Genomic DNA, 16,251 nt, shown 5'->3' with positions numbered 1-16,251 from the left:
GCTATTAGAATATCATTTGTGACTTTAACCAGAGCTGTCTCTGTGCTATGATGTGTTCTAAAGCCAGACTGAAAATCTTCAAATAAATCATTGTTTTTTAAGTAATCACACAACTGTTTTGCGACCGCTTTCTCAAGAATTTTTGAGAGGAACGGAAGATTAGAAATAGGTCTATAGTTGGCTAAAACCTCTGGATCGAGGTTGTGCTTTTTAAGAAGCGGTTTTATCACTGCTACTTTGAATGATTGTGGAACATAGCCTGATAATAAAGACATATTCATAATATTTAATAAAGAAGTGCTAATTAATGGAAAAACTTCCTTCAACAGCTTAGTTGGAATTGGGTCTAACATGCACGTTGATGGTTTAGAAGAGAGAATCATTGAATGTAATTGTTCAAGGTTAATGGCTGAAAAGCATTCTAGTTTACTATCTAGTGTAATATTAGAACTTGGATGAACATGAATGAGTCCACTCAGGGTTCAAAGCTCTGTTCTCACCAGTGGCAGCCGGCCCATAGGGGCGCTAGGGGCGCCGCCCCACCTCTTCCCACATACAAAAAAAAAAATGTAAAAAAAAATGTAATTAAAAAAATACATATTTAAAAAAAAAATAGTTTTAAATATATATATTTTATATTTAGATTTTTAATGAACAAGGTAAATATCATACAATTGGTATCAGTAAAATGTATAATCTACAATAAAATCTCGTTTAAAATTGTGTTACGATGTCTAAAGTTACTGATAAGTCACATGTTTCCTGCCTGGCCTTGCCCGTGGCATTAGTTTATCATTACCAGGCGCCGTGCAAGGAGCCCCCGAGCCAAACAGCAGCAACCAGCACATTGCAAAAGTCTCAATAGTAAACTGTGCCGCCGAAACATAATTTCAGCCAATCAGCGCCGTCAAATATTTTGGTTTGTTGACGTGAGTTGTTTTTTAGACTCGTGAGTGACCAAGGTGATGCAGTAGTTGGATGAGAATGGCTTCGTGTGCAGGTGGAGTCGCCGGACCTCGGTCCGCACCCAATTCCGTGCAAGAGCTACTCTCCAATCCTTTCGAAAGGAGAAGTTTGGGAGATAAATTGATACTTAAAGACCTTGGACCGGACCAACCCGATTTGTGCATATCACAGAATGCTCGTGAGAAAAGCAAATCATATACGCAAAGTTTCACACGTAGCTGGTACACCAGAAAGGCTTGGCTAGCTGGATGCAACAAGGTAAATGCTGTCTTCTGTTTTCCATGCTTGCTATTCAAACAGCCGGGGACAGATACGTCGTGCCCGTGGACTGCGAAGGGGGTAAATGACATTTGTACGAAAGAATTAAAAAGCATGAGTGCACAAAGGCACACATGACATGTACCATTAAGCTAGCCATGCTAGGCAAAGCTAACATAGCCGCGCAGCTAGATCAAGGGTACAAGATCCAGTAGCGTGGCGTGGGGAAAAAATTAGGGGAAGCCAATAATACGTCCTTTCTTTTGGGTCGGGGGTGTGGTGGTCAATGTAATAACGTAACCAGATGAGTGATTACAGCACCCGGTATAATTTTACACACATTTGTATCATACAGATGCAGGACTTACACACGCCTGTTATCTAACCGACAGGTCCGCACGCACTCTCCAGCCCAAACTCTAATAAGCATTCATTCACAAACTAAATCAGGAGACCTTTCACGTTTTACGTCCGACTCGCTCCTTTGTTCCTCGCTGTACACAGCTCCAGTTTGGGCATCGGCCTGTCATCAGATTTCATTTTTAGTTGCTGCTGTAGCGGAAGTTTAGTACAATTATGTTTGATTAAATACTCCAAATCTCCACCATCCATAATTGCACTTGCTTCAGTTGCATGCTACGACTAACGGCGGTGAGAGTGGTGCAGTGGCGCTATCTATCTTCTATCGATTAGATTTATGATTCGAACATTATAAAAGTAGGGTAGACATGTGGATATTATCCAACTGAACAAAACGTGCATTTATCAAACAGGTTCGTTTTCCACTGACCTTATTTCGAGCTATCTTCCAAAATCCTATGGAGAAATCCCATTGCTTTTTTGTCGAGGGAAACATGAGGGAAACCGAGTGCAGCTTACTTCCGGGTTTTAGGACGCGTCACTGCAACACTAAGCTGATGCAATTTGATTGGATTGTGAGGCTAGGGAAGCCAGCCGCCTCTGGCTTCCCTTGGCATGGCCCTGACCAATCACAGGTTGGCAGGGGCATGACGTGAGCCTTGTCTGATTGGTCAATCCCTCCATATTTTTTCACCAAGGGAAGCCAATTTCGGCTAGCCTCCTCTTGCAACAGAGAGTGCAATCTACTGTTTCACCATAACATGGTTTCACTCTTTGTAAAATACTCAATGAGAATGGGGGAGAGACGGGCCGGCAGCATCACACAACAAAGAATTTCCGAAACTAAACGAAGTGTTTTTATTTATTTATTAAAATTATAACTACAATCCGAAAAGACAGGGGAAGCCTGGCTTCCCTTGGCCTCCAGGAGAAAACGCCAATGACAAGATCTCAGTAATAAAGCACAACGAAGAAGTAGACAAGAACAGGCACGTCTTGTCGAAGATTATTGATTGTGTGAAATGTTTTGGGGGCTTTGAACTGGCTTTGCGTGTCCATGAGGAGACTGACACGTCCGACAACCCCAGCGTTTTTCGGGGTTTAGTTAACCTGCTGGCCTCGTTAGATAGCGGATAGTGGAGCACCTTAAAACGTTTACCGTTTTCAAAGGCAGTATGCGGCTTTGTTGCTTCTGTACTCTGTGCTCTTTCATTCCAGTAAAACTCCTCTGAAACCAGGATTTGACCAATAAACAAAACAATTGACAAAACTTTGAACTATGAAATATATTAAACTTTGGTGAGCTTCAGTGGGGTAATGCCATATAGGAGCTCCCTCACAAATACCCACATGTGTCATATGTTTACAAAAAACTATGTATATGTTAAGACTTTTCTCGTTCTTAATATATACTATATTTAGGGTCGATATGTGTTGTTGACGTTACTTTAAAATAGCAGATCTCTGTGACCGGATATAGTTTGGCTTAGACCCCGGCCCCACAAGGACGCATACAGTAAAACGCATACGCAAACGCAAAAAAGTCTTCCGTTCACACGCATTCGATTCATTAACGTGTCCGTTCACACTAGACCGCTGGAAATGCTGGAAACGCTGTAGTACATATGCCAGGCGTGTTCTCCTGCTGTATATCTCTCAGGTAGTCCACCAGCAGATAAACCCCCCACAGAGCGGAGCAAGGCAACGAAACTTAAAATAAGAAGCAGCATTTTATGGCACGCTATGCATGGGGCCACCTTGAGGGGGTTTCCCGACATGTTGTTTCACGAAATTAAAGGGTGTTGCATGTTGTCGTTGCTGTGGACCTTCTTAATACCTTGGAAAATGCCGTTTAATACTTTTTAATACTTTTTAATACTTTTTAATAGCCTTAATTTTCGCTAAATTGATTTATCAACTTTTCATACTTTTTAAGACCCCGCGGACACCCTGTATACGTTTTCTAACCTTTTGCATACACCGAAAGTCAAACATTTCTACCGTTTTATATTTGTTTAGTTTGAGGTCCAGGCAGAAGGTATGAGAGACAGGCAGACGATGACTCAGTCAGACAGGCAGACGATGACTCGGTCACAACAAAGTACAGGGAGAGGTTGAATGAAGATCCAAGGAGGAGAGAGGATCTGTTGAGAGAGAGAGACACACACAGTCAATTTAACATGCCACCAAGAATGATTAAATGACTCAAATGTTTCATTACATGGGCAGAAATGCTTAAGGTTTTGTCCTTTTTTCTTCAGATATCAAGAGAAAAGAGTGAATGGAGAAAGTGTTAGCCTCAGTGTGTGTGTGTGTGTGTGTGTGTGTGTGTGTGTGTGTGTGTGTGTGTGTGTGTGTGTGTGTGTGTGTGTGTGTGTGTGTGTGTGTGTGTGTGTGTGTGTGTGTGTGTGTGTGTGTGTGTGTGTGTGTGCGCGCACGTGCGTGCGTGCGTGTCTGTGTCAGCAGACAGACACTCGGCTGCTCCCGTTTTGCCAGTACTGTGGTATTAGTGGTTTAGGAAGAGGGGAGTTCTTCACAAATCCAGCGCTCCCTAATAATTCGAACCTGATCAGTCACCTCAAACATCGCCATCGCTACGATGGTGTGTTAAAAGCGTACGAAGACTGTGCTGACTTCTCCTACAATGTATAAAATATACACATGCGTTAAAATAATTAGTAATAACATTTTTTTATTATCGGTTATCGGTATCGCTCTTGAGAAGCAGGAAGTTATCGGCATTGGTTTAAAAAAACCAATATCGTGCATCCTTAAAGGAAATAGATTGGGTCTCACTGCGTTTTGAGTTATTCACGTATTAAGTCATACAGTGATATTTAATTTGAGTGACATTTCAGACCAGTAACGTAAAGATTACATTACGCTGTGTAAGGAGCACATCTTTTTTATACAGTATGTCCATTTGATTTATATGCATAGTAAGTCTTTATATTTTAAACGCACACTTTATCTTTAATTCTATCAGCACCACACCACTAATATTTATTTATATGTACAATTTTAGCAAGTTTTTATATTGTCCTGTTCCTGTAAGCTTTTGCTACTGTGTACTTCTACTCCTCTACAGTTCAGAGGTAAATGGTGTACTTTTCCTCCACTACATGTGTTTCATAACTTTAGTTACTTCACAGATGTGGATGAATGATGTGAAATATAACCAAGTGTTGAATCAGACTTTAGTTCCACCTGGAGTAAATCCACCAGCTACCCTGCAGTCTACAAAGTACTTAAAACTAGCTGCACCTTTACCAGCTTTGAGAACACTTTCATGATCAATCATTATAAAACATATCGTATCTATTATTCTGAAATGGACCAATCTGCACAACGACAAATTTTACTGTCGCTACTTTCACTACATTTTGATGAGAATACTTTTAGATTTTTACTTGAGGAACATTTTGAATGCAGGACTTCTACTGTGACAGAGTATTCCTACACTCTGATACTTCTACTTTTACTCAAGTAGGCTACAAGACCTGAGTAATTTTACTCAAGTACAAGATATGAGTACTATACTTTTATTAAGTACAAGATCAGAGTACTTCTACTAAAGTACAATATCAGAGTACTTCTACTTTTACTCTAGTAAATATCTATAGTTATACCACCTCTGTTTATAGCCTATGAAAACAACTATTAGAAAACGAAGGCTAAAGCTAACGTTAGCAGATAGTGACAATGTATGCTAGCTAGCTAGCTAACTAACTAACTAACTGAATAACAATGAACTTGAACAGTAGAAATACTGGATATGCCCCTCTTTTGAACTGGCAACTTACACATCCACACATTCTTTGATTCTCTATTTCAGAAGATAACTTGAATGCTTAAAATGAAATGAATGCTGTGAGGTTTTACATGAGCACTAACCACAATGCACAGCAAAAGAGTTTGTTTTCAGAGACCTTATGCGCTGCGAGCATCGAGAGCCAAGCTCGTAAAAGATAGTCTGAATGGCTTCAAAGGTATACCTCATCTCCTCAGTAGAGAGGTCTGGCAGGTCATGCAGTACAATGGTCCCTTCAAACCTAACGGCCACGTCTCGCACATTAGGCGATATGGCGGCGGCAGCGGCATCATCATCTTCAATGACGGTGAGGATGGCCACAGACACACCTCTGAGCAATCGTTCTTCATGGTCAGTGTCCTGAGGAAAAGTAACATATGAATGAGTGCTATGGAAAACTAAACGGCAAAATACATATCCACTGATTCTAACTTTTGCACCAAGCTACTGAGTCTTACCATTCAGCTTGTGGAAGTTATAATTGCAACTCAACAGCACGGTTGCCATCACCCACCAACCTTGTTGTGCCGAGTTCTATAAAACAAGTATTTTCTGACAAAGAACACCAGACAACCATGGCCAGCTGTATCGGGTTGGCTGTTGCTCAAACAGCGCTGATATTTATTTTTGAAAATAATTTAAGACCTATTTCACGGCAATAAAGTGTGAAGGAAAATTGAAAGAAGAAATACGTCACTTACTTACAAAGTAAATGTATTCATGTTCAACATACAGGGTTCTTACACCTTTTCCAAAGTCAAATATCAAGCACTTTTCACGCATTTTCAAGGTGCATTTTCCAGCTTTTCAAGCAGCTTACAGCTGTTGTAAATTACATATTTATATACACATAATCAAATGATTATTTCCCTACCTCACATTAAATCAGATGTTCTTTATGCTATAAACAACCAAATGTGTGTTTCGTGATAGCCTTCTACACGAGGATGAAAAATTAAAGAAGAGAACAATAAGTTTAATATTTCAAAAGGAGTGACCTGTACGTAGACTGGGCCTCCCACATAACCTGTCGGAGCCGACATAAGTGGAGCGGGATTACAGAGAGGTTAGACGTAGTGCAGTTCCTTGAGAATATGAGATCAAGGACACTGCCAGCTTTATGAGTTGGTGGGGACGGAGACAGTGAGAAAGCAAAGGCGGTTAACAGAGATGTTAGTTCAGATGTATTCCCTGTCTGGAGGTTGAAGTCTCCGAGAAGTACAGCGGGAGGGCCAGTTTCAGGGATGTGTGAGAGGAGATGATCTAATTCCTCCAAGAAGTCCCCCAAGGCGCCTGGTGGACGGTAGAGAACAACAAGGGTTAATTGTATAGGATGGGTTACTGTGATGGCATGCTTCAGAAAAAGACTGGCAAAAGAAAAGAAAAGAAACACTCCAATCCTGCGGCCAATTTTCATTTCTACTTTTACAAATTAAAAATACTGTTATAGTTCTCAAATTGCACCAACTAAGAACACCAAGCAATGACTTTTAACATCCATTTTTACTGAAACCTTTCCATCAAAGCGTTTTTGCTCCTACAAATGTTAGGCGAAGGAGCATTTCATATTTTCTAACGGGGGAAAGGGCTTTGGTGTGGACTAGGGCTGCACGATTAATCGAAAAAAGATCGTGATCTCGATTCAGACACCTATGCGATCTCATTTCTAAATTACGGCGATCCTATGACGTCATGCTGATTTTATTTTTTGGAATTTTTTATTATTTTGCTTGTGACTAATACAAATTTGCAATGTCAATCATACTTAAACGACGTAAAGCAAATATCCTCTATACATTTAACATTATAGTGTTCTGTCTGCTGCAGCCACTAGTGTTGCCAGTTTTTGCGGAAGGAATAAGCAACCAGGTCTATGAAAACAAGCGCAAAAGAACATGACTACTTTAAACCTATATATGTCGGGTCGGCTATTTGAAAATAACCTATCCACAATCGCACAACCGCAACAACCATTATTACTTACTACCAAGCAACTTTACAGAAAGATTATGCCAATGTGGCTTATAATAAGTATACCTGGCAACACTCACTGACTGCAACACGTGAGGGCAGGAGCCGGCAGTATGTTTACAGAAGCGTTAGCATTAGCACTGATTACAAGAAAAACAGAAATGAGTTACGAGGAGGTCGAGGACAATGACACCGATGAAAATCCCGGTGGCGACTCTGGCGAGAGTGAGAGGAAAGTTGTGCTTGTGCCGAAAAAAGGACCACATTCATCCAGTGTGTGGAACTTTTTTGGATTTGATCCTGATGATGACTTACAAAAAGTCGTCCACTGTAAGCATTGTTCTCGCATCGTCGCATCGCCACAAACCTATTAAATCACCTGCAACGTCACCATACAATACAGTATGCTTTAGCAAAGAAGGACAACCCGAAAAAAATATCAAACCCGCAGACAACGACGCAAACATCCATAAGCCAAACGTTATTCAACGGAACACCTTATTCACACGAAGGCACAAAGAGATAACGAAAGCCATCAACTTTTACTTAAGGATATGGCATCAATGAATACAGTTCAAAATGAAGGGTTCAAGAACTTGATGAAGACGCTGGATAAGCGGTACTCAGTGCCTTCCCGCAACTACTTTTCACGTACTGCATTGCCTGCCATGTACTACAAGACTCGAACCACAGTCGAGACAGAACTGAAAGATGTCCAGCACTTTGCGACAACAACTGACCTGTGGTCCAGTCGTACCATGGAACCATATATGAGCCTGACGGTGCATTTCATCACCAGTGAATTCACCATGAAAAGTCGGTGCCTACAGACAGCTTTCTTCCCCGTGGACCACACGGGCTTGAAATTGCAGTGGGACTAATGGAAAGTCTCCAGTCCTGGAGCTTGGATCCGAAAAGGATGGTGTGCATCACTACAGATAGTGGATCAAACATCATAAAAGCATCCGACATAAACAACTGGACAAGGCTCCAGTGTTTTGGCCACAGGCTACACCTGGCTATAGTCTGGCTGAGTACAATCCATCCCACAGTAAAATCCTCTGTTCATTTAAGTCTGAGAGTGTAGAGTTAAATTAACTGTCAATATTGTACTGAACATGTTTATGTATTTAAAAAAAAAAATCTTATTTCATTTAACTAATTACCACCATTTTAAATTGTAATGTATAGTCTAAATATTATAGTACCCCCCGCCATTTGGGTATATATTTATACTAAGGCTTAAATGAATAGGCCATGATTCACCAGTATCCTGGATGGCTTGATTCTAGGCTTACATGAATTGATATAAATGTTTTAGGAAATCTCTATGGGAAAAATGTATGGGGTCTGGAATGAGGGAACCATAACATGGCTGCCACTGCTATGCCCTATAGTGAGGATTTTACTGTGCATTACATTTTAGCTATGCCTTAATGAATTACTGTTATATGTATATATATTTATTTTGTTACCATTTTAAACCATTATGTTTTTGTCATGTTTTTACAGCAAAGTTGAACGTTGTTTCTCTCTCTCTCTCTCTCTCTCTCTAGAGAATTCAATGAAAGATGAACTAATCAGCCGTGCTATGGGGGTCTGCAAAAAGATAAGTGAGCTGCTTCAGCCACAGCTGCAAGCGGAAGCGAGAGCTTGCACAAGCACAAAAGGACCTCAATCTACCTGACCACAAGCTCAAAACGGAGTGCCAAACAAGATGGGGATCCCGTCTAGCTGTGGTCAACAGGGTCCTTGAACAACAAGAGGCCATTACACGAGTTCTCGCCCGGAACACTGACCGGAACACTGACCGGAAAACACTGACCGGAACAAGTTCACGAGAGGTAACATTCTGACATGGCAAGACATACAGGTTCTTGAGGTGATTGACAATACACTAACACCACTGGCAGAATTCACAGATGCACTCTCAGGGGAGCAATATTTGTCTGTCTCCTCTGTGAAGCCAGTCCTCCACCTCTTCAAATCACTGATGGCAGTGAAAGAAGACGACCCTGCACTCGCTCGCTCGATTAAAACAACCATCCTGCAGTACCTTCAGGAGAAGTACAGTGATCCAAAGACACAGGCGCTGCTCGACATAGCTACAAGTCTGGATCCAAGGTTCAAACTGGACTATGTCAGCGAGGACAACAAAACCACTGTCAAGACCAGACTGAAGGATGAGATGACTAGCACCGTTACTATGGTAAGTGTTTATATTAATTGGGAACATTTAGTTTATCAACCTTAGTATTTAACTGCTGAGATATTACTTAAGTTATCAAGTGTAGAATATTAAGGTTAACCTTTTTATTAAATTCTATTTTCCCTTTTCAAGGAGAGTCTCAGTCTCACTCCCACTACAGCTTCCTCCAGTGCCACGCCCCCCCCTGGTGGTAAGAAGAGAAAGACCTTAGGCAGCTTTTTTAAAGTAGCAAAGGGGAACGAGGCAGCTGCACCTGAAGTCGAGCAAGTTGTCGACATGGAACTAGGCGCATATCTACTCTCAAGAAATATCGACAGCGAAGAAGACCCCTAAAAGTGGTGGAATAACAACAAGGGACAATACCCAAGATTGTCAATGCTGGCCAGGAAATACTTATGTATTACTGCGACCAGTAGCCCTTCAGAAAGGGCTTTCAGTACAGGGGGGAACATTGTAACTTGCCAGCGTTCCTCCCTGAAACCTCAGAATGTCGACATGTTGGTGTTCTTAGCCAACAATCTTAGTGCAGTAGATGGACTGTGCTAGTAGCTAGGCAGCTCGGCTTTATTTACATCTATTCTGAAGCTGTAACTTTATGTTCTGTTCCGTGTTTATATTCAGTACTGACTGCAGTATTTAAGTTAATCCTTACTTGTACTACAACATTTTAATCATCAGTTCTTCCTCATTTTCCTCAATTGTTCATATTTGGTTTATTAAAATAATGATATTGTGGTCATTGTTAAAAAAATTCTGCTATTATTATTATTATTTGTATAATGCACTTTCTGCCTTCCTGTCATTAGGAGTTAGACATGTAATGGCTATGTAATTGATTTGATTAGAACCTGAACCTTCATTATCCTAAACTGGTGGGACATTTCGCCAATACCTTTATATTGTCTACTCTTCACTTACTTGTCAACATAGGTCGGCATTGATGCACAGAGTCAACAGAAGACCTTGTTTATACTGGCATCATATGGAGAGGTGCAGCCAGTGACGCGTCCTGAAACCAGGAAGTAAGCTGCTGGTTCCCGACAAGGATTTTGGAAAATAGCTGGAAATAAGGTCTGTAGAAAACAAACCTGTTTGATAAATGCACGTTTTGTTCAGCCGGATAATCTCCACATGTCTACCCTACTTTTATCATTTTCGAATCATAAATCTAATCAATAGATTATAAAAGGGTTTTAGGACGCGTCACTGCAGCCAACTCCATCGATCAAGCTGGCTGAAACTTTCTCTCCCTCTTCTTCTCATACTCCCTGCTGTCACTCTCCTTTAACTCCTCCGCTGACTTTCTTTTATTTGAAGATTGTTTTTTGCCCGGCGCTTGGCCGGGCTGGTATTAAAAACATTTGGCGAATGGTTAGGTGGCGCGATAGTCTGTAGTGAAGGAGCACGCTCACGGGAGCCTGCTCCCGCTGCGCTCCGCAGCAAACAGCTGTTTGCTTTTCACCCAACAACGACAAGCGACTCACGAAACGCTGTGTTGTAGCGTTGATAAACGAAACAATTTAACTAAATTGCTAGTCAAAATACCAATACCACAGGACAATTTTTTTAAAGCAATATTTTTAGTGGCCCGAGCAGGCAAGTGGAAAGTACGTTATGCTGGCCCGGGGTGTCTAAATAGTGCTTCCGGGCCAGCGGGCCATTTAATGTCGAGCCCTGCCGGTTACCGGCCGGCCCACATCGTCCGACCGGCCCACTTCAGTACTAGAGTGACCAGATCCCAACAAACCAAATGTGGGACAAGGAGTATGGTTGTGTGGGACAATGTGGGACACCCTCTCAACAGCACCCCCAAAACCCCGGAAAAAACCCTGTAACAAATATATAACAACAGAGCAGAAAGTGAAGTCAAAATGCAGTTTTTTAATAAAGAAAAGTAAACTAAGGCTAACCAAGGCAGCAGGCATTATTCACTTCAAGTGTTTAGAAATGCATCTTCTTAATTCAACTAGTGTATTACCTGTACAAGTAGGCACAACATAAATTAATAGATAACATAAAACCAACACTGGCCAGGAGGGAACAGAAACATAATAATACATAAAATAAAATAGCTTTCAGTTTTGTCCATCACAGCAACAGAAGGTGGGCCCCCACACACAGTGTGTGGGCTATTTTGTCACCAAGAACCACTGGTGTCTTTAACTCTGTCAAACAACTCTCCACAGAGGCACAATAGAGTCTGTCTGCAGACCGCAGCAAGGAGGCGTTTCCTATAGGGGCGTTTCCTATAGGGGCGTTTCCTATAGTGAACGACGGGAGCCGGCTCTCGCCCGCGAACGAGACGTTTTTTGTTTTGTTTTTGCGGAGGGATCTAGATCGGCATGAAGGCACATTATGCAATGTGCAATGTGGACATTATCCCGCTTATTACACATGGCCACATTCTCAACAAAGTAACGACATGACTCCCAATAATAATTGAAATGCTTTTATGGATTTAGAAAAAGATTTTATTGATTTAAAAAATAGTTTTCTGTATTGATTTAAATTGACATGCATCCGCTAAGAAAAGTAGTCCGTTGTTACTGTTTGAACTAACGTAACAACGGCAGGAACTGCTTCTATAGTGTTTTTGAGGAGCTTTTTGATTACAGATTTGAAAACATCGTTGCTTGCTTTAAAAGTAGCACAATTCATTATGTCAAACCTTGAAAGATATCCCTGCCCTAATGCCCTATGTCTGGACCGCTGCGTAAAAAGGAGGGTTTCTGATTACTTCTCTTCCTACTTTTTGTCCCCCTCTTCTCCCCGCTGCAGCCTAGCAGTTGATCTCAAAGCACGCTCCCCTCTCCTGCAGGGAGAAAAACTATATTTATATACTTTATATAGGTTGATACAGTAGCCCCTTTTTTTAAATAGTTTTTATAGGTGTTGCCATCTGTTTTGTGTAGCGTGGTTCTACAAGCAAGTCAATGCATTAATTGGGTGGTATCAGAGAGTTACACGGGTGTGTAAATGCAATGAAAACAATTGGCCACAGCAAATAATTTATATTAAACATGTAATTTTTACTTTTGAATACTTTAGTACAAAGGATGTCTTGAATAATTGAAGTGATATATGTGTACACATATAAATCATTAGTCAAAACAGCGCTACATTTTATTTAATTAAAAGGTATAATATGTGGTAAACTGAAGAGCCCTTTGGGAGCCGAAAGAGCCGGCTCTTCTTGGTGAGCCAAATGATCCGGCTCAGCAAGAAGAGCCGGAATTCCCATCACTAGAACAATGACTTTTTCTGCGAGGATTTATAAAAGCAGCTGGATAAAAAAAGTTAGGAAACGCCCCTATAGGAAACGCCCCTATAGGAAACGCCTCCTTGCTGCGGTCTGCAGACAGACCCATCTCCAGAGGCAGGGGCAAGCACATCTGTTATTATGGACGCTGCTTTTGTACGACCACATGACATTTTCTTTACTATCTCAGAGTCTGGAAACATGGTCGGCGCTAGCTTGTTACCAGTCATTTGACCGGTATGAATGGGAGTGTTGCACTGTATGGTAAACACTGGTTATTTCTGCTGCTGTTACCTTGTCTGCAGTGGCGTTTCTATATGTACAAAAGTGGTGGGGCACAAAAAACTCAGATGTCTATATATAAGCTTCTGCAGAGAGGTTCATGGCTGGTGAGGCACTGGCACTGACTCTTCAGGTTTACAAATATATTAAATCAAAATATAATATTATTTTCAAAAGCTTTTTTTGTCTGATGCTTCAATTACTTTTAAACAGACAGTTCAACAGAAGGATACCCAAAGTCCTCCTTATCTTCCTTGTAGTTTCAAAAGTCTATCATAATTCTAATCTAATCAATAGATTTTTGATTCGAAAATGATAAAAGTAGGGTAGACATGTGGATATTATCCGGCTGAACAAAACGTACATTTATCTAACAGCTACGTTTCCCACAGATCTTATTTTGAGCTATTTTCTAAAATCCTATGGAGAAATCTCGTTGCTTTTTTGTGGAGGGAAGCCATGCGCAGCTTACTTCCTGGTTTTAGGACGCCTCACTGCAGCTCTCTCTCCTCCTCTTCACACACCACACTTTTCGCGGCACACGTACTTACAGCCAATCAGCTCTGAATTATGTGAGATGACGTATGGTGGGGATGGCAGCACTTTGCCCCTATGGTCATTATTTTTTGCCACACACATTAAATAGGAAAATACTCTGAGCATGCGCAGTGTAGTTTTTGCAGTCACCGTTCACATAGACAGTCAGAGGGAGGGGCAGGATCAGGTTTTGTCCCACATGGCTCTAAACAGCTCAATAGGCACACACTGTAGACACTAATTAGAATAACACATACTAAAACAGCAATGTACAGACGAATCAGATGATTAAACATGATCTTAAAATATATTTTATATATTTTTTAATTTATCTTTTGCATTTTGTTGTAATCATTATTTTAATACTTTCTGCTGACACTAGGTGGGGCTGTGCCCCACCTGCCCCTAATGACCAGTCGCCACTGCTTGTCTGAGTGACCATCATTTTTTGGTTTGAGTAGGAATGTCTCCATAGAGTGGGATGTCTCTTTTTGAGCGACACGTTTCTTGTGAGAATCGCATTCTCTGTGTCTTTTGACGTCGTATTCACTGCCATGTGAAATTTAAAAATTACTCTTGCAAAGATTGCAAAAAAATCTCTGAGAGTCGCCCTGCACTGGCTGCACCCACGGGTAAGTGTCTTCCCAGTCTTTGTTGTATGTGCATCTTCTTAGCTGTAGTTTCAGTTTCCTCCATTTTCCATAACCTGCTGCGTCGCCTGCGTTCGTTGTTGTTGTTTGGCGGGTGGGGGGTGTGTGTGAGTGAGTTACTCTCATTGGTTAACACTTGACCAGCACCCGCCGTGTGTTACAGTTTGATTGACAGCAAACACAGCCCCCTGATGATAGCCTTCCCTGCTTTCTCAACAGCCATTGGATGAATCTGATTTTAAAGAAAAGCGTTTTAGCCAATCAAAATGAAATATGCGGGGCATCGTCTCAATTTGCGGGACGCACCAAAAGTCGTGAAAATGCTGTGCAGTCCCGCGCAAAGCGGGACATCTGGTCACCCTATTCAGTACCGGCCCATCGGGATTCGTCCCGAACGTCCCGAACCCTGCCCATGGCTACGGCTGCGGCAGAGAGGTGCTTTTCCACTCTGAAAAGGATCAAGACTTTCTTGAGGAACAGCATGACACAGGATCGCCCGAATGCTCTGGCTATGCTGTCAATTGAGAACAAACTAATTAGCAGCATTCCTGACTTCAACACCAGAGTCATTGAGAGGTTTGCCACTCAGAAGGAGAGAAGGGCAACATTCGCACGCGCACGCACGCGCACACACACACACACACACACACACACACACACACACACACACACACACGGCCGACCCTTACAAAATAAAATGTGTTTTATTAGAGAGACAATTAAACGGCCGCAGAATGTTGTTTATTTTATTGTACCTTTATTTAACCAGGATAGGTCTCATTGAGATTAAAACTCTCTTTTTCAAGAGAGTCCTGTGTTGTGAAGTTACTTTTGGATACCAAAGATGTTTTCAATGTTGTTCAACCACAAAGTCCAGGAACATGAGGACTGTTTGGAAACCTGTTGCGTTCGATTCATTTCCCCCAGAGGAACAGTTGTTTATTGTTTCCTTTTGTTTTTGTTATTCAAAGCAGTACAAAAGGTGCTACAGGCCAATACGCTGGATATCACTTTATACATGTATGTAGAGAGGAGGTTTCCCATGGTTGTGTTAGAAGTTTATTAATAAGTGGGCATTTATCACAAAAGTGATTGTTCTGTCTCCACGTTTGTTGCATTGTCTCTGTGATGTATTTTCCAACGGTTATAGCTCCTCCTGTCCTGTCCCAGCAACACTACACGGTTTGCAGCTCCACCACATTTTTGGTTTATCTTCGGTGTCGCTTTAAATCTGCTTCACATCGGACTAAAACCTCCACGAAATCTGAAGACAGATACTTGAAGTTATTTAAACCTTTTGCAAACTTCTTTATGTTCTTTCTTGCTATAGTCTTGCCAGTTACATTGTACATAACACATGTATTATCATTATGCTAACTGGTTGTTCGTGCTAGATGATGTAGCTTTTTCATTTCTGAGTTATTGCTATATGTAAATAAGCCTGTTTGTAAATAATCCTCAGAGAAACAAAAACAAGTCTTATACAAATGTAAAGCTCTACGTTTTGTGCTGTGGTTCTTTTTTTAAATTGCATTCATTCACAACCACTTAAATATGTATAATTAATGCTACTGAAAAGATGCTATTAATGACCAGAAACACATTATCTACATAACACATGCAGTTCACTGTAAAGCCACTTGGTGGAGGTGTTGGTTCATAAAACATGAACAGTTTTAAGAAAGAAAAAAACAAAAACCAGTTCTGAGAACTTGTTTTTTCGGGGGGGGGGGGGAAGCTAGAGCCCCACCGGAAAAGTAGGCCACCAGCCGCCACTGGTTCTCACTGTCCACTTTCCTCTTCTTGGAGAGCACCATGTGTAATTATTTGTCTCTCCCTGTCTGCTGCTAACTCGCCTGTTCACTCTCCTCTCCGTTTTCGCTCCCTGTATCGCTAATTATTCTCCTCTTCTCTGCCTGTATCGCTACTTATTCTCTTCACTCACTTT

This window comes from Pseudochaenichthys georgianus, chromosome 8 (assembly GCF_902827115.2).
Source record: "Pseudochaenichthys georgianus chromosome 8, fPseGeo1.2, whole genome shotgun sequence".
Lineage (NCBI taxonomy): Eukaryota > Metazoa > Chordata > Actinopteri > Perciformes > Channichthyidae > Pseudochaenichthys > Pseudochaenichthys georgianus.
This window is presented reverse-complemented; position numbering follows the sequence as displayed.